At 40.8% G+C, this 12,042-nt stretch overlaps 1 protein-coding gene across 9 annotated transcripts in view; it reads right to left on the bottom strand.

Annotated features, from left to right (window-relative positions):
• The window catches only part of PALS2 (protein associated with LIN7 2, MAGUK p55 family member), a 101,426-nt gene extending 89,615 nt beyond the window's left edge, over window positions 1-11,811 (bottom strand). For 2 of the 9 annotated variants that reach the window (XM_023639385.2, XM_070265720.1), the window contains exon 1: window positions 11,575-11,811. The gene's annotated coding sequence lies outside the window, so the exon portion shown is untranslated. Of the gene's footprint in view, window positions 1-10,446; window positions 10,727-10,869; window positions 11,236-11,574 lie in introns of those variants that run through there. The other 7 variants (XM_070265721.1, XM_023639386.2, XM_070265722.1 and 4 more) reach the window with 7 other exon arrangements.
• Window positions 11,812-12,042: the final 231 nt, after the last annotated feature.

Here is a 12,042-nt window from a genome sequence, read left to right as displayed (position 1 = left end):
GCTTCAGAGCTAAGAGATCTTAGGACTCATCTCAAAATTAATTCAATCAAATGCATACCAAGGCCCTCTCTACAGACAAGAATTTCTTTTCCTAAACTCTTTCAGAACTTACAGTCTACCGCACATGATAAAACACAATTTATATGCTAATTTGTGTTGTTTCCTAATTTGTTCAATAATAAATATTAAACATTGCCTATGATCATGGGACAATGCTTAGCTGAGGGGATACAAAGGGGTTTTTTCCCTCAAATAAACTATATAAAGTAATCCTTTATTATGTAAAAGTTCGGTATATACATATATACACAGATTTACTTTTGGTGAAAATTTCTACTTGAGTGTAACAAATTCTAAGTTGCTCTTTTTGGAGATATTTTGGGAAAGAGAGAACTGCAGGTTTGGAAGATGAAAGAGAAGGGAAATAAGGAGATGGCAGAGTAGCAGTCGACGGCATTTGCAGCGCACTCTTAGAAGAGATGGAAGCAGAGGCCAAACAAATTCCCAGCCTATCATCTAGAACCACAGTCTGTCAGGAAGGAGAGGAAGGAGATGAGAATGAGGAGGACAGACAGAGCCGAGTCAGTGTCCCATCATGGTATGTTCTGAGGAGTGCTGGCATGACATTATCATGGATGGAAAAGAACTATAAATACCCACTTGGCTACAGCGAGCTGAGTAAGTTAAATAAAGGTTACTAAAAGCTTATTTTTTATCTCAAACATCCAAGTTATGCTATCTCCAGAACAACAGTTGGAACCAGAAGTTGGAGTTAGTAACTTCTAAGTGAAAGTAAGAAAGGCTCTGAATAAGACAGCCTAAAAAACTCTTCGTATGATTCATGAGCACTTCCCCTCCCCCAGATTGGAAATCCTGAAAACTTTCTTTCAAGAAAGTAGTGGTAAATGGAGACTGAGTGTATGGTAACTGGTATTTCAAAATTGGCTACTCTAAGTGTTTTGCCTGCCCTTATAGAATTGCTAAAACGTTGATAATCTACTTGAGATATTTTATTTCATGTTTTAGTTGGGTGAATATTAGAAGTTTATAAGGATTTTTATGGGTTCATTCACAATCACCGACTCCTTAACCTTATTTCCCCCATAACACCTTAAATTCCCTCAGGGAAATTTTCTCTACCTTCGGGTTTTCAAGAACCTAATGCTCAGGATGGCGAGCGCATTCTGTGCCAGCTTTGCCTATTTGCTTCACAAGGTGTTCCAACCCTCTAAAAAATGTGGCTTAAGTTTTTTTCATTTATCCTCCTTCCAAAAGATTACTATTTTAAAAAAATGAAAAATGTCTGAATCAACTTATATAGAAATATTCATGACCATCATTTCATTTCTGAAATAAGCAACTTCAATGATTTAAACTTGTTTAATTCAGTTACCCAAGTTTCTTATACCAACGTCCCAGGTAGAAGAATATTTAATAGATGAATAAAAAAGCAAATATTTTTATTTACATTAAATATTTAAGTTAAATTTTCCATAAGACATTTTATTTTATATATATATATATATATATATATATATATATATATATATATATATATATGGACACACACATTCTAGATAAAATAAAAAGACAAATCAACTTGAAAACAGTCACATTCATTCAAAATACTAAAGAATTCCTGTTATGTGATAATAGTTATCACATAAAACATGTAAGTATGGTCATTTTCTTCATTCAAAACAAAATGTTACATTATCAAACACTACTTACTTCTGTAGACTTTTAGGGGGAAGTCATGAGGAAAAACCCAGATTGTGTGAATTTTATAAAACCTGTAGATTACGTTGGAAGGAATCTTTGAGATCACACAGTCATCTTTCCACCCAATATTTAATTTGCCTTTGTAAACATACTGAAATGTCATGTAAAAATAATACTTATTAACTTTAGTCAACAGCATATAATTTACTGGACTACTTTAAAAGCAAGGTACTTTTAAAAAATATTTGCTGAATGAGACATAGTTCTTATACTGGAGAGAAATAAAAGAAAGTTATAAATCAAGCAAAGGCATCTGAATACAAGTTTACTCAACAAATATTATCCGCTGTACATGTAACACTGTGCCAGACGGTAAGAGAAGGAAAGGATACTGACATTTACTGAGCATTTAAAATGCACCAGACTCTGTGCTAGACACAACGTATATTATCCAATAAAATGTCACGCCAACCTTAGAAAGTAAACATTATCATTCCTATTTCAGAGATGAGGAATACTGAGTTCAGTAGTGACTCCAGATGCATCTGCCAGTGAGCTTATTGTTTGTACCAAATAAAGCTGTGTGTCCTGAACAAAGTGAAAGAGCCGAGTTAGAGAAACTGGGATTACAACCCATGTCTCTAGGTCTCCTGCCATGCTGAGCAAGAAAATAATAAAATAAAGTATCTAATTTCAAGGAATTGTATGATTTACTATTTAAGAAGCAGTGAAAGAGTTATGCTTAGTAGCAAAACTCTAAATAATATTTATTATAGTTAATGAAAAGCCAATGCTTCCTTTAGTAGAAAAGCAATTCAAGTATTAAGCTGGTAATAGCAATAAAGTATTTATGGTAATATCCTATAGATAATTTATAAACCGTCATTAGAGTATTACAACAAAATTTTCTAAAACATCCCCAAATTTGGAAGCAACTGACATTAGCTCTCACCTCATCACCAGATTAGAAGCTATTGAAACGAGCTGCAATGTGAGCGGTAGTCCCAACATCTTAGAGAGCCACTGTTTTTGTACAAAACAGGATTTCTTTTTCCTTATATGTCTACACATACTATATTGTATTTGATAAAACACCATGGGAGGTATAATGCTCTTTATATGAAAACTGCATGAATGTTTTGGAAAGACCCAAAGAAAGCAAGTGACAAAACAAAAAGCCACACTGCTGTATAATTAAGCATGAGCAAGACAACTATAAACAACTGAGAAGTCATAAAACACTAGAAGGATCCTACACTCTCCTTCCTTCATAAACCATTAAGTTCTTGCTCCAAAGCTAGGAATTGGTGATAACGCACTAATTTAGATAAGAATGTTGACCCAGAGCCCCAGGCAAAAGATACATACTCAAAGAAAAGATTGGCATATGAATATATAGTTATATTTTTTAAGTAAAGATATTTTTTTAAGGTACATGTGAATCATTTTTTATGGCCCCTCACTTAAATCAACTTTCAATCAACCAAAAACTACCACCAGTCATCATCAAATCAGGTTAGAGGATTTGACTCATGATATGTGCCGATATGGGTATACAATTTTTTTCAGCAATGACACACAAGAAACTAGTCACAACAATTACCTTCAGAACAGTGTTTCTCAACCTCGGCACTATGACATTTTGGGCTGGATAATGCTTTGTTGTGGGCGTTCTGTCCTGTGCACTGTTTGCAGCATCCTTGCCCTCCACCTGACAGATGCTAACAGCAATCCCCTCCTAGTCATGATAGCCAAACGTCCCTGCAGGAGGGAGGGGAGGCCTGCGGAAGTGTCCCTGGTTAAGAAACACTGACTTAGAAAGAGACGGACGAGGACGTGTCAAGAAGACTGTTAGCGGCTCTCCTTTTCTGGACCATATGAGTTATCATGGTGGTAGGCTGAATAACGGTCTCCCAAAAGATAGCCACGTCTCAGTCCCTGGAACCTGTGAATATTACCTTATTTGGAAAAAGGATCTTTGTAGATATGATTAAGTTAAGGATCTTGTGATGGGAGATTATCCTAGATCATCAGGTGGGCCCTAAATGCCATCATGTGTGTGCTTATAGAGAGGAAGAGGGAGCTCGCTCTTTCTCTCTCTTGCTCTCTCTCTCTCTCTCTCTCTCTCTCACACACACACACACACACTCATACATGAAGGAAATGAGAAGAACAGAGCTGAGAGAGATCTGGGATCCTGGCCTTGAAGATTGGAGTAATGCAACCACAAGTCAAGGAATGCTGGCAACCACTACAAACTGGAAGGGGCAAGGAACACATCCTCCTCTCGAGTCTGTGGAGGGAGCCTGGCCCTGCTGACACCTTGATTTGGGATCAGTGATACTAATTTCAGACATCTGACCCCCAGAATTCTTAGAGAATCAATTTCTGTTGTTTTAAGACACCAAGTTTGTGGCCATTGGTTACAGCAGCCACAGGAAACCAATACAATGATATGAGGGTTTTATTATGATTTAAAAAATTGTTGATGAGCAAACGAGATAATGAAACATAGTAAGCATTCAATAATACTGTTGATGCCATTATCAGCACTAAGCCAACTATGACCAAGTTCTAAGCTCTTGATAGCGAGAGGTAAAAATAAGGACGTTCCAAAGGTAAAACCAGGCATATATGCGCAAGACTAATATGAGTGAAAACACGTGAATCAGCCAATCGTGTGATATGTACTCGTCAGTTATGTAAGTGTTATGTTATAATTTGTCATGTACTGAAAAGATAAATCGTGGATGAGGCCAGCCAAAGACAGCTTCTTGGGGGAAGCAAGCTCGAACATTTATTAGTAGAGAAGAAACAAGGCAGCAAAGAAGGGAAGAGTATGAAAGCGAGCAAAGCAATGGAAATCAATCAGATGCTTGCAGAGGTATCAATATGGCTAAAGTAGAGACGAAGGTGAGACAGACCAAGTTCTAGGGTTAGAGACATCTAAATGGTAGAGGACCCTGAAAGCTATGCTGACTGACATGGTCATTAAAGTGAATTTATAGGATGTACTATTTTACAAATATTGGCCCTTGGGGACTTTAAAAATATAAACATGCTCTGGCCCCACACTGGACCTACTAAATTAGAATTTCTTGGTGTAAGATAAGCCTAAAGGATTCTGATATGCACTCAGGTGGAGAATCTCCATACCAGAGTCAATTCATGGTAAAAATGACCTAAAGAATAAAAATATATGGGCCGGCCCCATGGCTAAGTGGTTAAGTTCGTGCGCTCTGCTTTGGCGGCCCAGGGTTTCACCAGTTTGGATCCTGGGGGCGGACATGGCACTGCTCATCAGGCCATGCTGAGGCAGCGTCCCACACAGCACAGCCAGAAGGACCTACAACTAGAATCTACAACTGTGTACTGCGGGCTTTGGGAAGAAGCAGAAGAAGAAGAAAAAAAACGACTGGCAACAGATGTTAGCTCAGATGCCAATCTTTAAAAAAAAAAAGAATAAAAATATCATAAAGTATATATTATATCTTCAAAGTAAGCATTCAACTAAATCAGCTTAGCATTAACCCGAGTTAAAACTTCTCCCAAGATGCAGCCCCTCTGGGTTCCACCACAGACTTTCTCTAAATGAATCCCTCACACTTCACTTCTCCTTTCCTAAGCATATGGCCCTTGATCTGCTCAGTCACTTTTCTCATACTTTCTCAAAAATTTTTCTAGAGAAATTCCATGCACCTCCAGCTGCCCTCCCGCACCTTTTCACAACACTCACCTGACCCAACTAAGATCTTACGATGTTTCTAGAACAAGGGAACCACGTAAAAGTAAAGTTCCATTAACATACTATATAATAAACAATTTATAAAACTGCTCTATTGACCATTTACTGTAATAAAATCCTAAGTACATTTATTGAATGAAATTCTAAATCGCTTTTTACAAAAGATTTCCAGAAGCATAAAATTATGAAACGGCTCTATAAAAAGCTAATCAGCTAAGCCCCTTCACTTCAATCTTTACTTAAGTGCTACTAAGTAGCCAACAAAGTGCTAGGCTCTGAAAGATACAAAGTGTATGGAAATCTCAGTGATTTAGAAACAAACTTTACCAGTCCCAGGCTAGAAGAAAGGAGGATCTGGGAAGGGGAACTAAATATAATCCTAAAAGGAATCTTCTTGGGGGCAGGGGGACGGACCGGCAGGGATGGATGGACCATAGACTTTGCTGGCTTTACCCTAGCCTGGGTTTGTCTCATGACTAAAGCCAAAAACAAAGCAACACAACTTAGTGTCCAGATAAATAAGTCATACATTAGCTCCTTCCTCTCCCATGAACTACATTAATTTATGCGTATTCCCAGGTGTTTCTATTTGCCTTAGTACTCTTCAGAAATTTCAGTCACATGAAATTCTATTAATATATATTTCCACCAGCAATGTGAGCGACCACCTCATATCCTCCTCAAAAGCATTATCAAACTTTTTTGATCTGTCAATCTAATAGATGAAAATGGGATCTCATTTTTAATTTATGATATTTATATCATAAAGTTTATGTATATCATAAATGATATCATAAATACAGAATATCATAAGTGAAGTTTAATGTCTTTATATATGCTTAACAACCATTTGGATTTCCTTTCCTGTGAATTATCTGTTCATGATCTTTGCCCACTTTATGGTTGGCCTTTTTCTTATTTATTTGCAGCTACTCTTTACATATTAAGGAAGTTAGCCTTCTGTCTATAATACAAGTTGCAAGTATTTTTCTCAGCTCTTGCATTATCACGATACTATTTTTATTGATTGTTTCTTTCCTTCATGTATATATTTCATTGTCCTCAACCAAACTGTAAATTCCTTCCATGAAAGAAAGGATTTTTGTGTGTGTATCCTCAGGAGAGTGCTTTTCAGATCTTCCAATTTCCTACACTAACAAAATTTAAAACAGGGGAAATCAGCCTTTTAGAGGGTGGTCAAGTGTGAACATTAATTATCACTGAGGCACCTACATGGGTTGTTTCTCCAGTCCCATTACACATGGGTAAAGCACATACAACCACGTTCTAATAATACACACAGTTTGTTGAACAGGGGAGGAATGGATGCTAGGTGAATCTGTTTCCTGTTATCTGGGCTGATACTGGGAAAACTTAGGAGCTGCTGGCAGCCATATTTTCCATTAAAAGGACTAGGAAGTTGTTCTCTACAGCAAGAGAAGAAATGAAGCAAATGCACAGTGAGGAATAAAGAGATGAAGCATATTGTGTTGGCACCAGAGTCTCTGAGTCCCAACCTTTGGATTCCATTAGACACTCCCTGCATCTTTACAGATCTCTTGCTTATACCAGTTAGATGTCCATTATAGCCAAAAGTGGCCTACTTACTGCAATAACCGTCTACTCACATCATTTCATAAAGGGACATTATAACACCAAAACCTCAGGGAGAATAGAACCTCAGATTTTTAAAAAAGGAATATTTAATGACAGTGTATGTGCCATGAACAGGTCTAAATCCTTGAAACGTGGTGTTAAACAAAAGAGAGAAAATCTCTGTTCTCATGGGGCTTAAATTCTAGTGAGATTATACAGATAATAAAATAACATAAAAATACAATTTCAGATACTAAGTGCTTTGCAGAATTTTTTTTAGGGAAATGAGGATAGCGTCATTCTCAAAGGGTGGATAGATAATGCTGTTTGTCTAAGAAGGTGACATATAAACTGAAACCTAAAATGATGAAAAAGAGCCACTCATGTAATGTTTTAGGAAGAGAATTCCAGGCAGAGAGAATAGTCCTAAGTCACGAACAAGCCATAGAATTTCTGAAGGACAGAAAGAAGGGCAGAGTAGATGGAATACAGTGAACAGCGGGGTGAGAGGGGCTGTTAGAGAAGTGATAAAAGAGTAACAGAGCTAAGAGGAAAAGATGTAAGCTGGTCAAGCGAGTAGGGATCAGATCACGTATGGGAACTAGCAGGCAGTGGAAAGGATTTGAAAGTAACTTGAGCTTTATGAAAAACTCACTAGATTATCTCTAATTCTCATTTTGCCTTGCATCACTGATAACTTTAGCAGACAGGCCTTTAGAAATTACCACCCCCAAGTATTTGACACAATCCTGACATTAGCCAGAAGTGAACATTTCCTAAGCATAAAATCTCTCTTCTGGTATACCATGAATTATTTATTTATTTTTAAAGAATTTTAGGACCAAAGTAAAGCCATCTTACAGGAAAGAATAATAATCTAGGATGACAGGAGGATAGAAACTACTCCGAATTCTACCCCATTTTTTATACTGTGAATGAATCTACTATGATAAAGACTGTACAAGGGTCTTAGTTAAGGAAGAATGTGAAAACTTAAGTCCTTTCTAAGCTACTGTAAACATAACATCCTTTGTTTTACTGAGTTCACTATTATTAAATTGGACATTAATAAGGTTAAATACTGTCAGAAGAGAAAAAGTGGAAACCAGATTTCTAACTTTATGTACCTGCTAAGAATAGCCACAGCTTAATGGCCAAGAAAGTTGTGAGTTTTAATCTTATCTCTATTACTGTGATAAATGAAGAACTCCTATGTGGTGAAATCCGGTACAAAGGACTCTTGAATATCTCCTCCTCAGAAAGATTATAATAGGAGACCAACCTATTTAAAGAGTGTTAGAGATAGTATACCTCACAGGAGAGTGATATTCTCTCCAGATCTTTCCAGACAACTAACATCTGTGTACACTAAGCAAGTAATTAAACCTACCTTGCTTCTAAGATTAATGTCAGTAAAGTCAGATCTTTGAAAGCTCTAATGTATTCATGAATCTCATCTTTCACTATGTTAGGTATTTAGTTAGCCCACTTAAGAGTAGACCAAAAAGTAGACTGTTAATAACACTATCTATAAAGAGAGGTACTTTGTGAGTGTGGTGGGAGCTAAAGAAATAAAAGTCATTAGACACCTTGATCAAGACTTGATTCTGAGCACATCCTCCTCAACGCATTTCCAGCAGTTTGGCAAAGCGCCCAGGGATGGTTAGCAGCCAGTGTATGTGAGGGAGAGATGTGGTCAACGTAAATCGTAAAGTCTCCCCCCAGTGGTCACATACAAATAACAGAATGACTGGGGAAATCATTGCAGCTTCTGCGAGACTGACCCAAAATACTCTAAGCAGAACCTGGTCCTTGCAACGAAGAAATAAAATCTTTAATTCAATACTAGCACTATATCAGCAAAGAGATCTCTTGTGCTTATCTGTTCTCATGATATTCCTAAATGGGAAGACTATTTTTGGAAGGAAAGAACCTACAGTCAAAGCAAAACTAGCATAAATTTTTCTCACTATAATTTTTTAGGAATAACTTAACAATATCCTTAAACAGCCCAGTATTTGCTTTAGCTAATGGGCAGGTTCACTCTTCCTGAAATAAATATTGGCACATCCCTTGCAAATTAACTACATTTACCTGAAATAGAGTTCTGATACAAATTTAGTCACTTACCAAATGAATCACCTTGGAAAAGAAAATTATTATCAGTGTTACATACCTAATGTCTAATTTGCAAAATACTCTTTTTCAAAAACCACCTAAAACTAGGTAATTTATAATACAGTAAGTGATGTCACATGTACAAATGGGTCCTCTTGCCTCTTTTAATACTTAGTTTCTTAGTGTTTTTGTAATTAGACAGCCTTTGGCTAGCACTAACCCTGTACTATTTGCAACTCTCAGCAATAATTCGGTGATATTACTACTTTTTAACAAAGCTTGGATGTCAAAAATGTGAAAGGCATTTAATTAAAACATCTGTTGTTTAACCATCCACTATTAAATGATAAAGTATATAAAGGGATGGTAAATAAACAACTTCTACTTAAAGACAGTTTTTTAAAAGGTAACAAATACAGAGTCTCACAATTGGGATTTTCTCGGTTATCCCAAGCCAAAAAGAAGGGGAGAGGGAAAGGAGAGAGAGAAGCAGGCTGTGTAGTCTTCTGGAACAATTTCAGCCTGAAATGAGACTCAGGAAAAAAGCAAACTGCTCCTTCAAATGTTTAAGAAAAATATGATTCATTTTTTAAAATCCAACAGTTGGCCTAGAGAACAGCAAAAAACGATCCTGTCTTAAATAGAGCTACCAGACTTGCCTAAGCATCTTAATTTTTCCAGTGTTTATTTAATCTAGAAAGTAAAATAATTCGTTTTGAAATTCCAGATGGAAAAAGAATTGAGTGGCGTCAATTAGAAAAGGACACACACACACCCCTGAATGTTTTCCCATAAAGATATTTAGTGTGGAATCTCTATAGGACAAAACAGAGCAATTAGAAGTCTTACCTTCCGTATATTATGTAACCCCAGTCTAAAATAAAAGAAACATGGACCTTAAAAAGTAACAACACATAGTGCAGACATATATTTCAACATGTATTTAAATATATGATAAATTTAAGATAAAATGACCTCAAAATGATACAATACACAAAAGTTCTTTGTTTACTGTAATAAGACCTCAGAAGACATGACCAAAATCAGGCCTCATACCTTGTAATTGCACAGGAGATGCCTAAAATAAGCAATATTACATGAGGTCCGTTATCCCTAAGCACTGCAACTATCTCTGCATTCATAACATGGTGTTACCTCAGCTAATATAGTCGACATACATAAGTTTCCAAACGAACCATTTGAAAGATTCAACTGGAAGAAATGGCTGCTAAATCATAATCCAATTGAAAAGCATTTTAACGCACCTCAAATGTTCCGAGCCATACTACAAAACGACCAATCCAGGAAGCATAAAGTAAAATTCCAACAAGCCCCAAAGGCGCAGGAAAGAGTAAAACGTGGCTGGCTAGACCTTAACAGGCTGTTTATAAGTAATGCGGAGAATTTTCTGAGCTTCCCCACCAGCCTTCAATTCCCTTCCTCCCCTGCCCCCAGCCCCCCTTTCACAAATGTATGCCCCCGCTGATGGAAGTTTAATGGCTGGAATCTCGAGCTGCAATCCTAGGAGCTGGGGAGATTGAGACTAAACTCCCCATAAAGTGTTAAAAAGTCCTCTGCAAAAAATAACCAATCCACATCCTGTCATCATACCCACCAGATGATCTCTCAATCGACTCCCTCCTGGCCCTCCACCCCGCCAAAAAAAAACCCCAAAAAGGCCCCGACACCTTTCTAATTCCTGATAAATGCACCCAGGACCGGCAAGCTGTGTCTCAGCAGCTAACGCCTCCGGAGCAGCGTGTGCTCGGCCCACAACCACTTTGGCCAAACAACTGGAGTCTCGTGCCTGGGACGTAGCAGCAGTACTTGCAAAAAGCCTCCTCCCCCAAGAACTCGGAGCTCGGGAGCAAGCCAGAAACCGGCGGCATCCCTCCTCTCGAGACTGACCCCGAAGGTGTCAGTCACAGCCACTACGGCCCCCGGCGCCGCTCTCCATTCATGCTTTAACGCCACTCCCTCCGCAGAGGGTGTCCGCGCCGGCGCCCGGCGGGGCCCCGCGACCCCGACCCCGACCCCAGCCCCAACCCCGTCCCAGCCGGGGCCGCGCCGGGGAGCGCGGGGCGGCGCGGCGGCCAGCAGCATGGGCCAGACACGTTGCCGCGCGCCGGCCCGCCCGCCTGCAGCTCCGGAGCCAGGCGCCCGGGAAAGCGCGTCCCTTCCGCGCGGGCCGGGCCGGGCGCGCCAAGCAGCCCTCGCCACCCGCGCCGCCTCCGCAACCCCGGGCCCCCGCCCGCGGAGCCCAGGTGCCGAGGGGGCGGGGCGGGCCGGGGTCCCCGCGTGGCGCGCGGCGACGAGCAACAGGGCGTCCTCCGGCCGGCCCCGGCGAGCGGCGAGACCGTTACCCGAGCGGCGTGGGGGCCCCGGCAACTCACCGGCTCGCACCTCGGCCGCCTCCGCGCCGCCGCCGCCGCTCCCCACGCCCGCCGCTGCCGCTCTCGCTCAGCCGCAGGCGCCGCCGAGCAGCCCCATCTACAAACTCGGGGCTCGTAGTTGGGGATTGGAAAGGCGGCTCTCGCTCCCCTCCGCCTCCCGCTCCCTCCGCCCACTCGCCGGCTCCCCACTCCGCCCCGGCTCCGGTTGCCGGCGCCGCCACCTCCGCGCGCGCCGCCTGCTCCCCTCCGCCGCCCTCCTCCTCCTCCTCCTCCTCCACCTCCCTCCTCCTCCACCTCCTCCTCCTCCTCCTCCCCCTCTTCCCCCTCCTCCTCCCACCGCCGCTGCCGCCGGGGCGCGCGCCCTCCCGGCCTTGCGCGTGCGCCGGACGCCGGGGAGCGCGCGCTCGGGCGCGAGGAGGCGCCACCGCCTCCGGAAAGCCGGGCCCCGCCCCTCGGGCCGCGGCGCAG

The sequence above is a fragment of the Equus caballus genome, chromosome 4, assembly GCF_041296265.1.
Source record: "Equus caballus isolate H_3958 breed thoroughbred chromosome 4, TB-T2T, whole genome shotgun sequence".
In the NCBI taxonomy this organism is placed as follows: Eukaryota; Metazoa; Chordata; class Mammalia; order Perissodactyla; family Equidae; genus Equus; species Equus caballus.
This window is presented reverse-complemented; position numbering and strand designations above follow the sequence as displayed.